Below are 23530 nucleotides of genomic sequence, written 5' to 3'. Positions count from 1 at the left end.
TCCCAGGTCCCAATAACCAGCCTCCTGTGCTCTAAGCCCCAGCCCTTAGAGACACACAAGCACTCTTGGACTCAAAGGTGCCCCTTAGAGACCCACTGACACCCTTGCTCCCAACCCGCTTCACCTTCTCACTATATTGGTCTTCACTAGCGATCATACCCCAAGACTCTACAGCCACTGACACCATAGACACAGAGGTGCTCTGAAGCACCATCTGACTCCAGTTACTGCACTCACACCTCCATGCACACACATACACACAGAATAGTCACTGACTCAGGAAAGAGCTAGAAATGAATTTAATAAGGCAGGACAGACTGCGGTGATCAGGCACAGGACATAGCCAGACATGCACACTGGCCACCACACTATTTACACACAGCCAGGTCTTTTGACTTGCTTTGCCCCCCATTTTCCTACTTTTATTCCCCTCAAATTACTTGAACATCTCCCTTTTCCTGCCTTCAGTTCCTCCCCGAAGTCCTGTGAGATGCTGAACTGTACTTCCCTGGCATCCCACCATGTGTCCCACCAAAAGGGAAGCAAGTCCAAAAGGTGATCCACAGAACTGCTCCCAGTGACTCATGGTGATGAGCTTCACACCTGGACACTGGGGCTGAGGGTCTGCTGAGGCAGCCCTGGAAGTCATCCAGGCAAGGTGGTGGTTCCTCAGGAATCCTTGGTTCAGGTTCACCGCTACCTGCCACTGGGCCTCTCTGTTCCTCTGGGCTTGTGCAGATGGGCATAAGACGGCTCCTCGGATGCGCTGGGCAGTAGCTGGTCAGGGTGTTATTTCTCTCTAAGTGTTTATCACATCTGTAAACAGTATACAGATACGCTAGTCTTCAGAAACTGCCTTTAGACAGCACTAACAATGAAGTCAGTGATGTCTAAGTATTTGAGTGTGGTCAGCTCCTCACTTAAGGCATGGTAGGCACCTAAAATACCCTCTTACTCCTCAAACTAAGAATGAGACCAGTCACAGTAAAAGTTAGTGCACTAGGACGGCAACAGAGACTCTAGTAAGTTATCATAGAATCATTGAGTGGTTTCAGTTGGAAGGGACCTTCAACATTATGTAGTTCCATAGCCCCCCTGCCATGGGCAGGGACATCTTCCATTAGTCCAGGTTGCTCAAAGCCCCATCCAGTCTGGCCTTGGACACTTCCAGGGACAGGACATCCACAGCTTCTCTGGGCAACCTGCTTCATTGTCTCATCACTCTCATGGTAAAGATTATTTTCCTCATGTCTAATCTAAATCTCCCCTCTTTCAGCTTAAAGCCATTCCCCCTTGTCCTGTCACTTTTGAAAAAAAGTCTTCTCCCGATTTCTTGTAGGTCCCCTTTAGGTACTGGAAGGCTGATATAAGGTGTCCCCTGAACCTTCTCTTCTCCAGGCTGAACAAGCACAGCTCTCAGCCTGTTTCCATAGGAGAGGTGCTTCAGCCCTCAGAGCATCTCTGTGCCCCTCCCCTGGACTTGCCCCAACAGGTTCATGTCCTTCTTGTATTGGAAGCCTCAGAGCTGAATGCAGTACCGCAGGTGGGGTTTCATAAGAGCAGAGTTCCTCTATGGCTCCACGTCCTTCTCCACCTCTCCATGTTGCTGTCACCTGGTAACTGATGCAGTCTATAATGTCACCAGTTTGCTAGGAGGATGGAACACTCTGGTCTGCCAGTACCTCAGCACTGGGTTCAGAGCACTGTGCTGAAACAACCACAATTTTGCCCCAGTGGAATAGGCAAGTGTGAACATCTGCATAAGTTTTCATTTAGCAGGATTTGTGTCTTGGCTTACACACATAAGATATATAGGATCAAATGAGAAAATGCACCTGGGCTGTTTCTCTTGCTCCTCTCTGACAGCCTGAGCTCTCTTCATTCAGAAAGGTTGAATTGAAACTTTAAAATGCCATCTGCAGTACAACAAAAGTATTTCTGTGATTTCCTCCAACAAGCAAGCTTGTTCAGACTTTCACAAACACCTAGCCAGCATCTTTGGCCTCAAAGGTAATTATGAGTTGCTCAGCTATAAATGCTCACTCATAGTAACGGCTGTTCTGCATACTAATCTACTAGAGGAAAAAAATCACTTAAGGTCCTGTTTGTGGCTTTCTAATGTTATTTACTAACAAAACAGTCATATTTTCCATAACAACTGCCACTTCATTGGGTGCATATGTTCTTAACTCCAAACTATGAAGCAGATTTAACTCAACACCATCTGGTATGATGTGAACTTATGTGGTTTTTTTGCTGTTTTAAAACAGAAATTAAATTGGACGTGGGTTTTATTCTCTGACGTATGTAAGATTCATAGCGTATTTCACCCAACATTTTTGAATCTCTTTCCTTCTCTTACATATATTTCCAAATACCAACTTACTCCTTTGCTCTGTCAGGCAAATCCTGTCAGAGGAATACTATTTGGAGGAGGAAAGGAGAGTCTAGTTACCAAAGCAGCTGGTATGTATAGAAATATAGCAGTTGGTTTTGCAGTCATTCCTTTCCTGGTTTGTGCCTGAAGCAAAATGACAGCTGTACAAATGCACTAAGCAGTCCCTATTTTCAGGATGTGCTGAACTCATAATTCAGTCCTAATGAATATGTCATTGGAATCTAGCAGCCTGTTTAGATTACAGCTTCCGCTATTACAGAGGGATTGAATGCAGATATGATAATGCTGTAATTTGCAATGAATAAATATCATGTTAAGGGCATGGAAATGGCAGTGGGCTGGGGGCTGTGGTGTGAATGTATGGATTTCCTGAGCCCTCTGAGAGCTCTGAAAACACAGATAGAAATACCCCTTCTTCATTTGTCCTAGGGTTTATACTTTGTGTTGGCAAGAACACTAAAACATATTTTTAACCTTTTTAGTTAAGCTATGCTACATTAGCCTTGAGCATTGTGCAGTATGCTTGAAAAACTGCTGCTTTTGATAGGATAAGGATTAGGTCTTGTCCAGAATGAAAATTAGTTGGGACAGAGCCTGCAGCTTCCATTCACACTATCTATCTGCACAAATGACTGAATGCATTGCTCTCCAATCTGGGAATGGGGAGTGGGCCATTGTTTGCTTTCTTCAGTTTTTGCAGACAGTCATGCACCCTTTAGCTTCAAATTCTATTGAAAACACAATTTCATAACCCCAGAAAACAATTTCTATAGCTTTTCAGTCTGCTAGTCATCCTCAGACCAAACTTTGGAATAGTATTATTTAAACCAGTTATGATTAACTAAATAGTAAAGTGAAGAGTAAGACAAATCTCTGGAGCACAGGAGTACAGGTCATGAGTGCCAATTCAAATACATATAAATATAAGCAAAACATTGGGCAAAATGTCTAAAAAGGTTCCTTTCTGACCAGTGAAAAGAGAAAAGGTCTCTGGTTTTGACTATCCTAGGACACCCAGAAGAACTGATAACGAGTTGGAAATATTTATTCCACAGCATCTTTTCTTGGTTATTTCTTCTATTTCATCCAGTCCAAGCACATATTGGTCATAATTAAAATCATATAATAAAATCTACATTTATTTTAATATGAATTTGAAAATCTGGGGTATAAGAGAAAAGTAAGGTGTAATAGCAACAAAGAAATTAATTTCTTGATTCTAAATGGGATTAAATTGCATGTTGTAATGTCCCAAAATTACAGCACAAAATTCACTCATAAACAAAACACGAAGGTATCATCCATCAGCACAACAGCATGAGATATTTCAGGTGATTTATTTTTACTCCACTGAGCAAGCATCAAATGCAGGGTTTGTTCTGTCATTTCTAAGGGGAATTCTACAGGATCTTATACCTTTTAACAAGCATTGCAACTAAATAGACTTTCTATGCAAAACTCATTTTGTCAATGTTTTTAATTTCTATAAGGTCTCTTAAATTTTGTTCTTACTTAAATTTCTGTAAAGTCATATATGAAAGATTAGTTCCATGGGCATTTGTACTGGAGAAGCAAAATATAAGTACAACACATGCATCTGTCATTCAGACAGGGGTTACTTTCAGCTTGTCTCTCTTCTAACCTCACATTGTTTTTAATGTTCAACTGTCACATCATATAGGACTTGTATATAAGAAGGCGATTAGACAGAAAAGGGGAGCAGGACACAGGTAATCGACCAGATGCGAGAAGCTTGTCTGCTAGATTTAAAAATCTGAGCATAAACCACCACCTCTCTTCAGTGGTAGTCTGGAAAAGAAAAGAAATAGACAGTGTTTTGAATAAAAATATCAGCTTTTCAATGAAAGACACAGGGCTGCCTTTTACTGTTAGTCATTAGGGGGATTTTCTAAGACAGCAGGCTGCCACACTGTGCCCTTCTGCATTTAAGAACCAAAAAATACAGGTACTTAAAATCAAGTGAGCTAAACCACATATATATCTAGTTAGTTATGTAGTTGTAGTAATAGTGAAATCGACGAATAATTAGGCTCATCAGGGAACAAGTAAATAGCTTTCTTCAGTACCCTAAATTCTTTTGAAACAACTAGTTACCTAATATTTTTCTCTTCACTCTCAGTTTTTTTACTGGTACAGGTCCAATTGAATTTGATGGAAACTCTGTATGGAGATCCCAGGTATAAACAAGCATGAAAGCTTCCCCTGAGGGCCAGTAAGCCTTATTCTTTGTTGGTTTTGACTTCATCATGTCTCTACATTGACACCAAACTCAGGCAGAAAATAGGTCTTGAAGTTACTGGCTGAATTTTATTGGCTTTTTGCAGGCTTCAAAGTCTTTCAGATTTTGAGAGACAAGGTCCTACTTGACATATAAGACTGTAACTCATAGGTAAGGCTTTAATTACCTTGGAGACAGGGAGATGCTTCAGTAACAAGGGACAGCTTTACAGAGATGCTATGCTTTTATTTCTGAAATGTCATTCTGTGGGTGGTTGACTGAGTGGGGAGGCCTTGATTTAGAAGTGAATTTTAAAATGTCAGTCAAATAGGCACTAGGTCTTTGTGAAATGCCATACCCCAGCTACTGAGATCAAGTTCTGTTTGCTATGCTGTATGAGTAGATAAGGAATAAACAAGCAGGAGGGAGGTCTCCACTTCCAGAAACAAATGCATTTATAGTCCTGTACAGTTGAGCTTGTTGCCAAGACAAATGCCAACAGTGTATCTAGAAGAGATGGTCCCTGCATATAAAGATCTTTAAAGCTACATGCAGATACAAGACAAGACATTAATAAGTCAAACAGGAAATTTCAACTACTGTGACAAGTCCTGTCTCCACTAAGACTCTATTATAGTAAGAGTAATTAGAGAAGCTGATTCCAATTTCTTTTGCCCCAGTACCATGCCTGAGCAGCTGAAGGAAACCACAGAAGGAAGTAAGGGCATGATTCACATTCTAAGCATAGACTGCTAATGCTATTTGAAATATTCTAGAGTTTCCAGGCTGGCCTTCAGCTACTATACTATCTCCCTCCCTTCTTTCTGCTGTAATGTCTGTCAGCCCCACTCAGGTGTCAAGGATGCCCTTCAGTATCTCAATTGAAACTAAATGCCAATGTTTAGGCAACTCAGCTGAGCCCTTCAGATTAAAATTTGGCAGCCATGATGTGCTTCAGAAGATCACATACTTTCTCAAAGAAGAGAAACAAGAAGCCAACATAAATACTTTCTCTCCAAGAGGAACAGCTGGCACTAAAAATAGCATATCCTAAAGCATTCAGTGTTTATCCAGCCCTCTTCTAATTAAACAAAGCAGATTTTTAATGGTCCTACTCACTCCTGAAAATCAGATGTGATATGTTTGAAACACCTTCCAGAAGATTTACATCTGTAAGCTGAAAAGCCATGCCAATACCAAATAAGTTTAATCCAATCAGCCATGAACAGAAATCATGCCATCATGCTGCTTTTTCAGTACGAAAACGCCAATGCTGCTCAGAACAGCAGATATCTTGGGGTCAAAATAATTTCAGTGTTCAGTAATGCTTACTTTTCCCCATAGACTATAAAGGAATTCAAGATGCTTATCTCAGTTCTACACATCTAAACCATAGGCACATGAAGCTAGTTGAAATGAATGCAGCATTTCATGTGCAAGTTATATCACTACAAAACCAACCACAAGGGTCTGTGTTACAAAAACAATTACAGAAATGCCTGTAGCCTGGAATTTCCATTTTCTGAAGTACTTCAGGTTTTAGTCCATGAGACCTATACTTACATGCACAGTCACTTCTCTGTGAAAAACTTTAATAGATCCATGCAAAGTAACAGCAGCATAGCCACTGACAATTGCAACAAATTGAGAAGATATCTACTTTCTTAGGCTTCCAGGCTCTAAATGCACATACATAAGCATTCCATATCCTGATTTCAAAACAGAAATTCTGAGACACAGGGCCAAAGTTTCCATTTTCAGCTGATGATAAAAGATAAGCATTTGTCTGAATGGGAACTTCAAAGATGGAGAAGTTACTAACTCTGCCTTTAGCAGAGGAGCTATTTACAGCATTTAAGCAGTACTATCATCCAAAGAATAAATGTATTTAAGGTGAAAAACCTGGGAAGGAAAGTTTCTTCTCAGCCACTTTTAACTACCAGTGTCCAGAATCATTCCTTTGCCTGAACTGAACTAATTCAGGATCTGGCATTTATGGAAAGAAGACCAAATAACTTCTTCAGAGTAATGCAGCACTTAATGAAGTTGCCCTCTTCTTGTTAAATGCGAAAAAGAAAATAAGGAATTGCAGTTCACTCCTACAGACCTGAAACTGTATGTCTTTTCTAAGACCAGTTTGGTCAAACTGTCATAACACTGCCTGTCTTTGATGCTTCAGTATCTACAGAATAGAGCAATCAATCAGGGAGTTTTAACATTGGTCACAACTTACAGTTCAGCTTTATGCCAGAGCAACTATTACTGATGTTATAATTTATAAATATTGGTAGAATGAAGCAATCTAAGGTATGCACTTTGCATATATGAACCAATGCTCTTAAGCTTTATTTGAAGACACAAAACAGATGTCCCTTTGAGAAGAATATTAATGTTATTTTATTTGGTATGATCTTAGTTGAAATCACTCAAAAACAGAAATGCAAAAAGAAATATCATTCAGCTGAGTTAAAGCCATGCTATATTCAACAATAATTTTGAGACAGGTTTTAACAATAATAAAAATGGAAACAAGGGATTGGTATCATAAAACCTGTCAAATAAATGTAAAAAGGACATAAACCCTCAAAATAGCTTTCACATAAAACCTCACCACAAGATAAAATACAGCTTTTGGGCAAAAAGAGAGTCATATCTCCAGCAACTTCCATAAATAATTCACTGCTAGCTTGTAAACAATAGAGAAGCACAGTATGAATGCCAAAGAGGGTCTTTACGTGTCATAAAGCCACTCAAAAGTGCACTTGCTGCAGCAAGTCTGACTGTGAGCTTTGATGCGCTGGAAAAGAAACTGCTATGGTGAGGTCATCAGTTAGTAGAAAGCAATTTCCCTCGTACAGGGAAGCAGATATACTGCTGGGCTTCTGACACAGACAGATTGGATTTAAAAAACAACCCTGCATAATGTGGGCTTGCAGGGGGAAAGAAATCTTCTGCATACTTCTAAATGACCAAAGCTCAAAGAAAATATGCCATCTTCCTTTAATGGCTATCAAAAGTTGACATGATAGCGTGGCAGGGTTCACACACTGGTACAGTCACACTTTAAGTATGCAACTGGTCTGATTTGCATCCTCTTTTTAAACTAAACTGCTTCCATGGAGAGCTTAAGCTGCTCTATTTGCTGAATGTCAGGCTAAATAATTCAAGTGACATAGATCTGGAGTTCATTTCTTATCATAAGTATGTTTTAAAAGGTAACTCTGCTGTTTGAAAAATCTCAACACAAGAGGAAAGCCAAGGCTATTGCAATAACGTCCCTTTCATTTATAGACTGATAAAAGTGAATTAAAAAAGCCAATAACATGATGAAAAGCTATATAAATATTGAATGTGGGTACAGGCACCTTTAAGACCTCAGACCTCTAACTAGCACAGCTGATTACTGTAAAAATAACAGAGGAGTGAGGATGGGCATCAGGTGGAAAGAGGAATGTATGTTTTGAAATTCCAGTGAAGAAGACAACAGTATGAGGATATTTAGTGCTGGGCATGTGATTCAAGAAGCACAATCAATGTGACAGAAAAGGAATAGGTAGAAGATTATTTCTATGTGGCAAGTTTTGACCTCTTTCAGAAGTCTTCTATAATGCTTTGAATTGCATCTGTAATTGCTCTGACCTACTCTACCTCTCAAAACCTTGTGATTTGTGCTTTCTCAAAATAAAAAATCCTTCCAAATTGGTCTGGTTGTTGGGCTTTTTTTAGTTTGGGTTGTTGTTTTGTGTTTTTTTTTTTTTTTAATGTGCAACTTTTAAGTGTATTCAAAGGGCTAGTTCAGATTTTCATCTGTCCACAGTTGAAATATATTCTTTGGCAAAGGAATTGTCTTTTCAAAGGGAAGGAAGAAAAAACATCCTCATTTCGAGCAGTGAAGGCAAAAGTTGTGGGCATCACAGGAAGAGACACAGAAACACTTTTTTTGCATAGTGCCATTTGGATTAACCACCTGGTTGAAGCTTTAATAGAGTGATTGCAGAAAAAGCTCCAAATTTAATGACCTTTTAAAAGGATGTATTATTGTTGGGTCAGTTGCTGAGGTGAGTAGCTCGAGAGAGAACGCCTTCAACACCGGAGCGGGGGAGAGATCAGCGTTCAGGAGCCTCAACTCAGAGCGGTGAGGGCCACCGAGGGAGCCTCAAGTCCTCGACAGGACCTGCCCAGGAGCCGGCAGTTCAGCTGACGAGAGCGAGCAGCTGACTCACAGGGGGCGGAGCCTGAAGTACCGGCACCAGCCCTGACTGGGTAAAAGCCTGACCCAGGGAGCGCGAGCGACTAGGAGTGGGTTGAGGCAGTTTGCGCGGGTAAGTGAGCACTCGTCGTATGAGCAGGGCCCGGTCTGGGAGCTCTGCTCTGGCTGCCCCGGCGGTGGCCAGCGTAGGCACCCAGACAGAGCCGATGCGAGGGGAGGCTGCAGTGCAGAGCTCAGGGTGTAGAGAGTGGCTGCACTGGTCTGGTGAGGGGAGGGTGCACAATGGGCAGGGCTGCACTCGGTGCTCCCTGGTGGAGGTCCTCCTGCAGCAGGGGCTGAGCTGCGGGATGCTGTTAATAGACTGCGAGATGTCAGGGAAGCTGAGAGGAAGCAGGAATGCTTGCTCCTCGCCCAAACTGTGCAGGGGCCTCAAGCTTCCCCTCTAGCTCATGAAGGAAAGAAGGAGGCGGTAAACCCGGGAAGCTGGGAATTAGTGACAAAAAAAAAAACAACAAAAAAAAAAAGAAGGAAAAGGACAACCAAAAGCAAGGGGCTTCCCCCTAAATCCCTGTCCCCACACAGAACCGCTTTGCTGTCCTGCAGGGGGCTAATGAGGAAGCGCACTCGAGCCAGAAGCATCCGGCTGATGCCTTGGTAAAGATCTCTACTGGTGCTGCCAGGAAAAAGCGGTGGGTTGTAGTAGTAGGGGAGCCTACACTGAAAGGGACAGAAGCACTCGTCTGCTGTCCAGACCCCATCTCAAGGGAGGTGTGTTGCCTACTGGGGGCGCAGATCAGGGATGTGACTTAGAGGCTGCCTGCTCTAGCAAGTCCCACGGGCTATTACCCACTCCTGGTGATACATGTGGGTGATAGGGATATAGATAGCAGTAGCCTGGGGAATATAAAGAAGAACTACAGAGCCCTGGGGGAGGTGGTTAGGAGCTCTGGAGCTCAGACAGTCTTTTCATCAATTCTCCAGGATACAGGGGAGGACCTAAAAAAAGCTAGGAGGATCAACCAGGTTAATAACTGGTTAAAAGGGTGGTGTCATGGTCAGGGGTTTGGGTGTCTTGAAAATGGGACCCAAGCTTGTAGGCCAGGTCTAGTAGGGGCTGGTGGAGCTGGTGTGATGATAAAGAAGGGAAAGAGCAGTTTTGGTAGGAGGCTTGCCAGACTGGTCAAGGAGGCTTTAAACTACATGTTTTGGTGGAGGGGGCATCATTCCATTCCAACACACCCAGTCAGTTGCCAGCACCTATAATAAATGCTTGGAGCAATGTAGATATTCCATCAGCTCCAGCCAATGAACCAGCTTCAGTTGGAGCTCGGCTCAGATGCCTCTATACAAATGCCCGTAGCATGGGAAACAAACAAGAGGAATTAGAGATGTGTGCACATCTATGGGGGTATGATATAACAGGCATCACAGAAACATGGTGGGATGGGTCCTATGACTGGAGTGTTGGAATGGAAGGTTACAGGCTCTTTAGAAAAGACAGGCCTGGCAGGCAGGGAGGGGGAGTTGCCCTTTATGTTAGGGATAGGCTGGAGAGTATGGAACTCTGTCTGGGGACAGGTGAGCAGTCCACAGAGAGTTTGTGGGTCAGGGTTAAAGGGAATATAGTTTTGGGAAACATTACTGTGGGGATCTGTTACAGACCGCCTGATCAAGGAGAGCCTGCGAATGAAGCACTCCATAGACAGATAGGAAAAGCCTCACGCTCACAGGACCTTGTTCTCATGGGTGACTTCAACCACCCTGACATCTGTTGGAAGGACGATACGGCCCGGCACAAGCAATCCAGGTGGTTCCTCGATTGTGTAGAAGACAACTTCCTTCTGCAAGTAATAGAGGAGCCGACAAGGAGAGGTGCCATGCTTGACCTCGTGCTCACCAACAGGGAAGGGCTCGTTGGAAATGTGATGCTTCAGGGCAGCCTTGGATGCAGCGATCATGAAATGCTCGAATTCAAGATCCTCAGGACAGTGAGAAGAGCGTGCAGCAAGCTCACTGCCCTGGACTTCAAAAGAGCAGACTTTGGCCTCTTCAGGAACCTGCTCAGTAAGGTTTCATGGGATACAGCCCTGGGGGGCAGGGGGACCCAAGGCTGTTGGTTGATATTTAAGGATCGCCTGCTGCAAGCTCAGGAGTGTTGCATCCCAACCAGAAGGAAGTGCAGCAGGAGGGCCAGGAGACCTCCTTGGATGGATAAGGAGATCCTGAGGAAAATTCAATTGAAAAGAGGCTTATAATAAGTGGAAGCAAGGACAGGTGGCATGGGAAGAGTACAGGAATGTTGTCCGAGAAGCTAGGGACCAGGATAGGAAAGCTAAGGCCCAGTTAGAATTAATCTTAGATAGAGATATTAAAGATAACAGGAAGGGATTCTACAGGTACATAGGAAATAAAAAACAGACTAGGGAGAATGTAGGCCCCCTCAGGAAGCTCTCAGGAGAACTGGCTACACAGGATTTGGAGAAGGCTGAGGTTCTGAATGACTTCTTTGCCTCGGCCTTCACTGGCAAAGGCTCTGATCACACCACCCAAGGCTTGGAAGGCAGATGCAGGGACTGTGAGAATGAAGACCTTGCGCCCACTGTAGGAGAGGATCTGGTTTGAGACCGTCGTAAAAATCTGAACGTTCACAAGTCCATGGGTCCTGATGAGATCCATCCGCGGGTCCTGAAGAAGCTGGCGAATGAAATTGCGAAGCCGCTGGCCATCATATTTGAGAAATTATGGCAGTCAGGTGAAGTTCCCATCGACTGGAAAAAGGGAAACATAACCCCCATTTTCAAGAAAGGGAAAATGGATGACCCGGGGAATTACAGACCAGTCAGTCTCACCTCTGTGCCTGGCAAAATCTTGGAGCAGATTCTCCTGGAAGGTATGCTAAGGCACATGAAAACCAACAAGGTGCTTGGTGACAGCCAGCATGGCTTCGCTAAGGGGAAGTCCTGCCTGACCAATTTGGTGGCCTTCTATGATGGGGCTATGGACCTGATGGACAGGGGTAGAGCAGTTGATGTCATCTACCTGGACTTGTGTAAAGCATTCGACACTGTCCCACACAACATCCTTCTCTGTAAATTGGAGTGACATCAATTTGATAGGTGGATATCCACTTGGTGGATAAAGACCTGGCTGGATGGCCACACACAGAGAGTTGTGGTCAATGGCTCAATGTCCAGCTGGAGACCAGTAACGAGTGGCGTCCCTCAGGGATCAGTGTTGGGACCGGTCTTGTTTAACATCTTTGTTGGTGACATGGACAGTGGGATTGAGTGTGCCCTCAGCAAGTTTGCCGATGACACCAAGCTGTGTGGTTCGGTTGATACCATGGAGGGAAGGAATGCCATCCAGAGGGACCTTGACATGCTTGTGAGGTGGGCTGATGCCAACCTTGTGAAGTTTAAACATGACAAGTGCAAGGTCTTACAGCTGGGTCGGAGCAATCCCAGGCACAGCTACAGGTTGGGCAGAGAAGAGATTCAGAGCAGCCCTGTGGACAAGGACTTGGGCATGTTGGTTGATGAGAAAATGAACATGAGCTGGCTTCAGTGTGCGCTCGCAGCCCAGAAGGCCAGCTGTATCCTGGGCTGCATCAAAAGGAGCGTGACCAGCAGGTCGAAGGAGTTGGTCCTGCCCCTCTACTCTGCTTTTGGGAGACTTCACCTGGAGTATTGTGTGCAGTTCTGGTGTTGTCAACATAAAAAGGACATGGAACTGTTGGAACAAGTCCAGAGAAGGGCCATGAGGATGATCAGGGGACTGGAGCACCTCCCGTATGAAGACAGGCTGAAGAAGTTGGAGCTGTTCAGCCTGGAGAAGAGAAGGCTGCATGGAGACCTCATAGCAGCCTTCCAGTATCTGAAGGGGGCCTATAGGGATGCTGGGGAGTGACTCTTCATTAGAGACTGTAGTGACAGGACAAGGGGTAACGGGTTCAAACTTAAACAGGGGAAGTTTAGATTGGATATAAGAAGGAAATTCTTTCCTGTTAGGGTGGTGAGGCACTGGAATAGGTTGCCCGGGAAGGCTGTGAATGCTCCATCCCTGGCAGTGTTCAAGACCAGGTTGGACGAGGCCTTAGGTGATATAATTTAGTGTAAGGTGTCCCTGCCCACGGCAGGGGGGTTAGAACTAGATGATCTTAAGGTCCTTTCCAACCCTAACGATTCTATGATTCTACATTTGTAGAGTTTAATAACGAGCATCCTTCTGACAGGCCTCAAGAGCTTGTTTAAATCATATATTGTAACCCAGAAAAAAAAAACTAAAAGGAAGTTTTGCGTACTGTCACAGGACTGACTGTGACTAAGGTCTCAGTCCAGGACAGCACTGTTTTTTCAGAAGAATCACCATTTTGAATCCAAATCAAACTACTCCTGAGTCTTTCTAGAACTTTGGAAAAGTTATCTCAAGCTTTTATATTGTTGGCTTGCATATTTTATTTCTGACAGGACAGGTAAATTCAGACGTAAATAAAATGCAAAAAAGAATAACAGAAAAAAACAAACAAATAAAAAGTCCATAACTTTTATATTTCTTACCTGAGGCAAACAAAATGTGAACTTCCACTGACAAAACATACTGACAGTAATAATCTGCCCACCTCTAATCACACACTTTGTATTTGCAGCCTGTAGTTCCCTCACTAAGCTGAACACATATCCTTGATCACACACATCCTCCCAAGCTATGATGATACCTTCCTTCATAAAAAAAAAATTAATGTCCATTTGCAATGGAAGGGCTCTTTGTTGAAGCTAAAATATACAGCAGCTCAGAAAAATGGCTGCCTCCTGCCTTAGTTCCCTTCAGGTCCCTGAGCTGGTTCTTACCGGCTCAGGCCTTGCCATAGTCTCCACTGCTACAAGGGAAAAGGAAAGCCTATACCTATCAACAGGAGAGTGCTCAGCTGTGATGTCATCAGGAGCTCATATCACAAAAATTAAACCAGCAAAAAATATAAACTTTGAGCATTTAAGAGAAGCCACTTTCAGCCAGAAGCTGGGAAGTCTCATTCCCTCTGCGTTCTGTGATTTTACATCTGAGATCAAACAAAAATGCTGGATGTGAACTGTTGAGCACTACAAAGGAGCCTTGGGTCAGATCCTTCCAGGTTCGGTTGCTGACCTATTGGTATGTGTTCAGGCCTTTCCTAAACAGAATAAGAAAGCCAGAAAGTTCGGACCTTTCATGGACACAAGGAAAAGCCTATGCTTTTTTTTCTGGAGTCTCTGCTTCAGCATGTCATATGTTATGTGCGAGGTACTTGTCATACATAATTTCCAGAACATCTTCAAGATGCTGCCTCTCACAATCCCTCTCCAATAATCCCATGATTAACCTGTGATAAATGTCTTTTTAAAAACACCCTGTGTTTTTTGTGTTCTGTTTATTGTGTTCACTGCTTGCTACCTCTGCAGCAGTCTGTACTATCAGACATTTATTTGATGGCAAGAAGCCCATCCTGAGTGTCTTCAAATGTGAAGCTACCTCTGCAACAGCACACCCATGCTCCACCTCTCCTATGCAAATATTCTCCAGGCTATCTGTATCTACAGATAACCAGCCCTATCTACAGGGCAGCCCCCACACCCATCCCTGTGAGATTAATGCCTTCTCTGGGGTAAAATTAACTCACCTGGACTTTCTGTACCAGTGTAAATAAACCTTTAGCCCAATAGAGCTTTAAAATCAGTCCTGTTAGGAAAAGATCATCATTCACACAGTCTAGTTAAGCTTGGCTCCTGACATTTATTCCCTGGGATGCTTCCTTCCTCTCAGAGTTCAACTAGGAGAAGGTAAGGGCTTATTAAATCTTAAAGAAGACTCCTAGACTATGCTGTAGCTTGGTGAAATGCAAGAGAAAAATAGGTCACAGAGTTTTAACATCATTCCGTCTCATTTATTCGGTTCAGTCCAAATTTAAAGGTTGTCCTTCCTCACTGCATTATCTATTCATACCTGTCATATCTCACTGTCACATTCCCCTGTGCAGAGTCCCAGAACAGAGGTTTCAGCAAAAGCTAACAATCTTCAGGAACAAACCTGGCTCCACCCCACAGTGCAAGAGTGGAAGCCAAAACACAACTAGGAACAAACTGGAAATAAATTATTTCAAGTGTGAAGGGTCTATTAAGGAAAGTGATTGAGTTTGAATTTCTCAGAGAGAGGGTCTCTTCTTGAGCCTGTAGTGTATGTAAAGCCATGAATTCCCTCTCTCACACCTTCTTGATCTATCCTTTGCTCATTAGTTAACCTATGCTTTTAAGAAAGGCAATATTCAGTTGGCCCAAAGAGCAAAGTTCCAGATTCCAGACTTTCTCACATATATCAGCCAGTCAGTTATAATCAGTGTAATCTTTGCTACTAAGCGTCGCCTGCACCTAACACCATCTGTACCTAGCACCAAAAAGAAAACAGCCACAGTAACTCTTTATTAAATCTAACCACTTAAAAAACTATTACTTCCTCAATCTTGTGATTTTAGTAACATTTGTATTTGCTGATTTAATCAGGCACAAAATTACTACTTCTGTAGTGCAGGCAAGAAAATAGGGCAAATGTGATCCTCTTATGATGTTTAGGTGAAATATTTCAGTAACAGGAAAGCATTAGGCATCTGTACAAGGCACTGCCTTGACTTCACTTAAAATGCTTTAAACATCAGTGTTCAAAGAAATTGAGCACAGGTTACAAAGGACTAATGTAAGGGCTGCAAAGTTACTTGGGGGAATCAAAAACCTATTTTATTAGATGAGAACAAAAAATGTGGGGTTTAGGCAAGCTTATAAAGTTTGGAAGTGGATTTGTTTTGTGCTTTGTAAGTACAACATAATTTGTGATAAAATACATGAAGTGGAGCTCTTTAATTTAAAGGTCTGTGTAGGTGCATGAATTAATGAGTATAAGCCAAGCATTAACATTTATTCGATAGCTCCATGAAGACAAGAAGGCTCTATTATTCAGTAAAGTGAAAGCACAGAATACTTTCTTGAAGAAAAACTAGAGTTTTAGCATAGGGAATGATGAGATGACAAAAAAGCAAAGATGTTCTATAGCATGATTATATGCAGTAACACAGTCCTAAACTCTGAGACATAGGAGGCCACTTCCCACATTAATTCTCTTTTTCTCAGCGTGATCAACCGCCACCAAGATAGTAACACACTGAGGGGAAACTTACAGGGGTGCTTACAGGGTGAATAGCAATATCAAAGAAGCTGTACATTACTGGTAGCTTCATATAAAGCCTGAGAAATTATTACCTTTAACTCTGAGAAAAACAATATGACATTATTTTGCTTGACAAATATCTCTTTAACACAGCTATATATTCTCATTCAGAGACAAAGATGCCAGTGTAAGCAGGCACATGTATATCCTCATCCTAAAATTAATGCTTTATGTGACCTAGTTTTAGGAAATATAAATAAAAGGCTTTTACTGATATATGTTGAATGCTATATGCCTTCCTTTATATAAATTCAAACATGTAGTATGAAATGCCATCTTGTGAAAATTTTTGTTTCCATTGGGGAATAGTGTAGTTTAGAAACAAGGTATAATGGTTTAAAATCTGAAACAGACCTATATAAGCAAGCCTCATAGTAAAGATTTATTTTTGCACTTATTCATCGGACAGATAATAAGTGCATCCTTTTTTCCCTGTGAAGTGTACTCAGTGCAGAAAAGGACAAGGCATTGTTAAAATTATTTTACATTCATTTTAATAATGTAGTTTAAGTGCAAGATGTAAAACTCTTTATACAACACGGGCAACATACAGCCATCCTCAAAGGTTACCTCATGTACTGTAATAGTTTCAAAGACATCTTTCTCCAACACCTTGAGAATTTCCACCATATCATTTCTGAGGATGTTTTCTACTAATTGCATGTCTGCTCTGTGCCGTGTTGCCAAAGTTGCTTTCTTATAGGGGTATGCTACGTTCCCTAAAGGGGAGGGAACAGGAATGGGGAATGGGGAGGAAGAAGAGCACAGAAAAGCAGGAAGGAGAAAAAGGAACACAGCTATCCATATCCTGAGGTCAGTGAGATTAACATCTGAGAAAGCTCCATCATTTCATGGTCATTTCTAACCCAGCTACCTTCATCACTGAAATTCCTCCTCAGAAACACCATCAGAAGCAAATGTTTCAGCATAATGACCTGCCATGGGCAACACAGTTTCAGCTTGGGGAATTGCATTTAATTAATTTATTGCCAGTTAACATCAAATTTTAATTACTGATTCAAGTATTCAGAAAAACAGGAAGATAAACAATTAAACAAACACTGACGGAAACACCTCTCATCCCTGCTCCCCACGCTCGATTTCAGGCCAGTGCCTCTCCTCCTGACTTCTCTTGCTCTCATAGCACATCTTGCTGGCTTTCCTGCTATGGAAGGACAGCAGGTAGTCCAGGATAGTGCTGTCCCTGCATGAAGGTTTCCTGCTGCTCCTTCTACCTCTTTTCCCTTTCTCCCCTCTGTCCTGGCTTCTCACTGCTCTTCTGCTCCAGCATGGGTTCCCATTGGGACACAGAATCTCAGGTGTGCCCTGCCCCCATTTAGTTGCCCTGCAGCCCCAGTCCTTCAGGGTAACCCAGCCCCAGCATGGGTCCGTCAAGGAAGCCTCCTCCTTCCAGCAGTGTGCACCTGGTTGTGTTCCCAGAACCATCCCCACTACCCATCTGCTCCATTTTTCCTCCCAGCCAGGCACCCCACATCCACACAGGCAATCCAACTACTACAGGTGAGACCCCAGAACAGGAGATCAGGAAAGGACATCAGCAATTCCTCAACCAGAAGATGGACCAAAAGATGAAGCCTCCTGATCACTGTTTCAAAAAAAAGAAAGTCTGCAGGACAGACCTCTGAGAGGCGCTGTTACTTCCCAGTGCCCAGCAACAGGCCGTTTCCTCCACAGGTCATTATAAAGGACAGGTCAAGTATCTCACCTGACACATTTTCTAGGAATTTCCTTTTCACCCAAAAAATAATGAACTTTCAAAGTCATCCAGCTATAAAAAATGCCTCTGCTCTGATTTTGCTGGAGAGTAATAACATGAGAACCAAAAAATCAGGGAGTGAAAACAGTCCAGATTAATATTTTTGTTTGGCTTTCAAATTCTTTCCCCAATACCAGTTTATTGCTCTTGATGAATATTTCTTTTGAGCCTGAACAGCAGAATTTTTGATTTAGCAAATGCAAAAAATAAAATTCAAAGCAACATTAAAAGTATCTAAAAGCTTGAGGTGTAGGAACAAAGTGGGAGCCCCTTCAGCAGTACCACTGTCACTAGGAGGTTCTGGCAAACACTACCTAGTCTAAAAGTTTCTGTGAATCTCCACCACTTTTTGAGTTAGTGCAGCTTCCAGCAGGCACTGAACTTCCTGATCAGAAGAGCACTTCGGCATTTCCTACAGGATACTTCAGGGAATACTTCAATTGCCCTGCCTGAACTGCTATGTGTTCCTGAGCACTGACACTTGTGTCAACATCCAAGCTTAAGGGCACCCTCTCTTTCAGATGACTGGCTTTGAGAACAAAATTTCGGTAGTTCTTTGGACAAATTTTGGGGTTTACACTCAACAACTTAAGCATACATTTGAAACATTTGCACAATCCAGGACCCATGGACAAGAAAATATCATTTTTTGAAACCTTGCTTTTCTTTCCATCAGTCCTTTTGCTATTTTTGCATTTGGCCTTGAGCAAAGTGTAATATGTTTCCTAGCTATTCCTCAGGACTCCTTTTCTGGTTTTCAGTTCATAAAATGTGATAGGTTGTGAATGTCTTATTTTCTTTCTCATCTCGTGTATGTAGTCCAGATACAATCTCTAAACAGACACTTCAGTGACATTTCAAAATATCCGCAAAAGGACCAGGAACACAATAAAAGAAATTGCAACCCCACTGCACTGCAGTGTGTTATAATGGGTTGAAAATCATCACATCAGTTTTGACTAAATCTGTCAAATTCAGACTGGTGTATACATATTGTTCATGACCTAGTACTTCCTGCCTAATTTATATAGTGGACTCAGAATATATATAACCTCATATTGACATATATATGAAGATAGGATGTTTGTATGTCTTTTGGGGATAGGGGAGTTGTGTTATCACCTGTTATTTTTTCATACATCAAGGAGCAAAACCAGCACAATCAGACTCAGAATTAGAGTGGACTGCCGCAAACAATTTACTACATGAAAGTTATTTTGTGAATGCTGTTAAATATATAACTTATTCACAGAAATAAAGACCAATGCGCTAACATTTTCAACTCAGGTATTAACTTTTTCACAACAAACTTAAAACTTAGGTACTGAAATTAAGTAAGAGATAGTGAATGTGATTTTTTTTGGAAATGTTTCATAATTTTGACTTTTTGGAGCAATTTGAAGAAGAGGCACTAACATGTTTACATCTAGATCTCACTCATAAAGGCTACCTTCAAGGACGACACACTTACCTTTCCTCTATTGTCACCAGCCACTACATCCTGGTATTGTTTTACTTGATATGACACAAGAAGACAGCATCAGAAAGTGTTTAGATTTTTATCTTTTCACAGCCTGATTTTTTTCTCTTTGGGAGGTAATTGTATTTCTCTGGAAAGCTCTCCTTTATCCTTTTATTTCTTCTCTGAATAAATGACCAAGAACTGTGCCTAGATGGTTTTAGTGAAACACAGCTCCAGCAGTGGTATCACTACAACATCCATAGTATTCGTAATGAGAAAATAATTTGCCACAAGTCATTCAAAATTAACTAAGAAAATAATGTTCGTGCTCTTCATGCCTCAGTTGGTTTTCCACAGAGGCCTTCAAAGGTTTGTCATTTCACTCACCTCTCTGCAGAGCAGAAAACTCAATTTACACTGCGCACCGATTGTATTTGCACAAAGTTGCACAAAGGCAAGAAGGGTGTCTCCTTTTTTCTGAATAGGCTGCTTATATTTTCTTGCAGTAATAAATCAGTTTCATGTTGACACTACAATATAGCAGGAAGTGATGATAACTACAAGCAGCAGAGGGTTTAGTTTATTTCTAATTTGGTTCAATATGAAGGTACACTAGCTGGCCTCTTTAGACTTGAGAAACAATCACATCAATGTTTTAAGAATCCATACAAATAAAACACAAGAATGGAAAAAAATTGCATGTAAAAATATTATATATGCCAGGAAAATAACATCATGTTTATATGTATGTATATTAAAAGTAACTTATTCAAATCATAGCAGTTTAATAAAATAATTCACTATATAACATCATATTAAAGCAATCAAAGAAATATGAAATATTTTATTTAATTTCAAAGGTATGTAGTTCAGAATTCGTGCATCAAATGTTGATTTCACATTGGTTTAGTTATTATTAACAACGATTCAAAGTGAAAAGAGGTTCATATGCTTAAAGTCTAATGCTTCAAATAAAATCATGGCTACACCAAAGGCAATGGAAAAGCTCTCATTACGTAGAAGTGGGGCAGCATTTCACCCATCATGTCCATTCAGTGTCATAAACTCAAACCACCATTTAGCTGCACTGACTGACCAAGACTATTGTGTGGGAGTAAAAAAGGATGTGAGACAGTTTTGGAGAGCAGCAGTCACCTCTGGAACCCAGGATTTGTCACAGCTTCTTGTTGTCCATTGACTGAATATGAGTTTTATTACAACCAGTATTCTAGCTCTTTTGTGAACATTTTTGATTCTGTCTTTGGCTGCTTTCCCATATTTCTTAGCACATTTTAATACACATTTCTCTCAGTTTTCCGTAACTAGTCATGGGCGGGTAAAATGCCATCTGTTAACTACTGTATCCTTAGGCATATGTATTGTCTTATTAGTAGCTGGTTGCTGACTTTTCAACTTCGTTACTGTAAAACATCATAGCTAGAAATGAAAACGCAGCTCTAGGTTACAGCCAATTCAGAATGTGGTAGCACTTTTCTGAACATGACAATAGTGCTTGGCAATCCTGTTGGATCTCGAACCAGGACCAAGACTTAAGTCCATTCTTCATTGGAGTTAGTCAGTGCAAGAAAGGCACCTCTCACAGTGTGACCTCTTACACATATTTGAAACAGTTTTGTCAACAGCAGCAAGGTCTAGCAGCAAAAGCTAAACCACCTTTAGACAGAAAAGCAAGCAGAAGCAACCACACTCAGACAAAATATTCGGAATATTTTTCTCTTCAAGCTTGTAGCTATTCAATTTACTTTGTTATTCTGCTTGCTTCCATTAGAGTAGCAGATGGGCCTTCTATTGATGATCGATCAAAGATAACATGGACACTACTGTGTGTGAGAACCATTTGACTTCAATACCTCCCTCAAGTGGTTTTCAACACACTGTTGATCTGCAACATTAATTTCACAGGAACTATATATGGAGTCATATCACAGACATTGATTATTTCACAAAACAGTAGACATTGCTATCTTTTCCCTTCAGTCAAGTTCTCCTGACCTGTTTTGTTCATGGGGTAAAGGTACTGTGCAGCAGTTCCTGCATTGCTCAAAGGCAATAAAGATGAGAGGAAAGAAAAAAGACACTGGCAGCATGGAGGGCTTGAACACTCCACTCCTATAGTACCAGGACAAAGGTAAAAATATAAGAGTTTTTGCTTTGATTTCTGGTTGTGCTACAGAAAAGTGAAAAGGCAGTAAAGAAAGGAAAAAAAATGCAAGCAAGACTGATTGTGACAATGGCGTATTCAAGGAAATAGGGTAGAAAGGAGAAAAAGGAAGGAAAAAAAGTTTCATGTTGTTCCTGCTAACTGGAATAGTTTCAAGAAATTTCAAGAATATAATACCATCCCAGAAAAAACCTTAGGAACTGTAGAAAATATAAGTAAAGGTGAAAAAGCAAACAGTTTGTTTATGTTGGAAACTGTAGGATATTATAGGATCCCAAACATGCTGTGCTAACTTGACTGAAAAAAAAGAAAAGAAACATAAAAGAGACTGAAGATACGCTTTGAACAGCAAAACCTGCTTACTGATTTAAAACACTGATATTCATGAAATAATTTTAGAAATGAAGTACCATCAAACACATTACACAGATGAAACACCTGGGAAATAACTAATCCAACTTTTCAGTTTGGGACTAGATTGTACCAGAGCAGAACCTGGAAAGAATTGCCATGTCTGTCACATCCATTTTAGACACTTACATGTGCCTGTCCCAGCAGCAGCAGGGACATTATCCCCGCTAATGGACAACCATGAGTTTTCCAATATCCCCACCTTCATTCAGCCTATGTAAAGCCTTATTTCATTCTTCTCTGCCTTTTCCTCTGTTGAGGTGACAGTGTTTTCCATTTCACTTAATTAATAATCAATGTTTAATTGGATTAAAAGATTAAGGATTCAGTTATGGGTATTAAATAATCCTTTATTTTGATTAGTTTTGTTGTTTTTAATGAAGTAATATTCTATAATTAAATCACTGGATACAGAAAGTTACAGTATAATAAATAGGACCATGATCCTAAATGACTTAGAATAATGAACCCAGGCAAGGCCCAGATAATTAAAAACACTCATGACTAAAATCTAACATATTTCCTAAGCACATTTGGAGCACAAGTGTGATCTTACCAACCACACATTGCAACAGGCTCTCTGTGTGGCCTTGGACAAGGTATATAATCTTGCTGAGGCAAACTTCATTACCTGTAAAACAGTAACAAGGTCTTTTAAAGTAAGCACTCAGTGTCAAGGAGAGGTGCTCAGTCTGAATGCATAGTGCCTAGTAAGAACTGACTTCTCAGCATTATCAGAAGATAAATAATAAAAGTTTGGGAACAAAACAGCTGTAGCAGGTAAGAAGGAAAGTACACCTTTCTTAATATTCCCTCAGGGACAGCTGCAACTGGCAGATGGTTAAGGAAATATTGAAAAGCCAGGCAAGGCCTGTGTGGTATCTCTGCCTCTGTCTCACCCCTACAACTTGCAGCTGATGGAATTCATGAGATATATCATGGTGCTTAATAGCTTACACTGTTAGCAGATTTTGATCCCAGTTCTACATGAGATCACCACAGCTTCCCCCCACTATTTTTATTTCATGCCCTTCATATAATGTGCTATGAAGACAAAGGAATAAACTTTGTCCACACATCTTCTCCATCAAATTTATAATTTTATATTTATTTTATATATTTTTACTATTTTATATTTATTTTATATATATATATATCAGCCTGAGTTATCTCCTTTCCAAGCTGTTTTAAGTTTTTCCTGGAAAGAAGCCATTCCACCTCTATGATTACATTCCCTTGATATTTTTGTTTCCTTTTTCCTTTTTCAAGAAACAGAAATAAGAGTTATACATACTGTTGAAAATGTGGTACACCCCAAGTTTATAAAGCGGCACAGTGTTATCTTATATTTTGTTCTCATTTCATTTCCTAACCATTCTTATCAGACTTTTTGCTCCTCTGACCACTGTTGAGCATTTAACTGATGTTTTAATAGCACCAGCCACAACAATTTCAACATCACTCTCCTGAGAGACAATAGCTATTTTAGGACCCATCATTCTGTATGTACAACTTAAGGATGTGTTTCTCCATTTGCATCTCTTTGCATATATTGACCTTGAATTTAATCTGCCATTTTACTGTCCAGTCATTCAGTATCATG

This window comes from Pezoporus flaviventris, unplaced genomic scaffold, assembly GCF_033815535.1.
Source record: "Pezoporus flaviventris isolate CSIRO_AGI_PZ_B2104156 unplaced genomic scaffold, CSIRO_AGI_Pfla_v1 ptg000015l, whole genome shotgun sequence".
Lineage (NCBI taxonomy): Eukaryota > Metazoa > Chordata > Aves > Psittaciformes > Psittacidae > Pezoporus > Pezoporus flaviventris.
Note: the sequence above shows the minus strand (reverse complement) of the source record.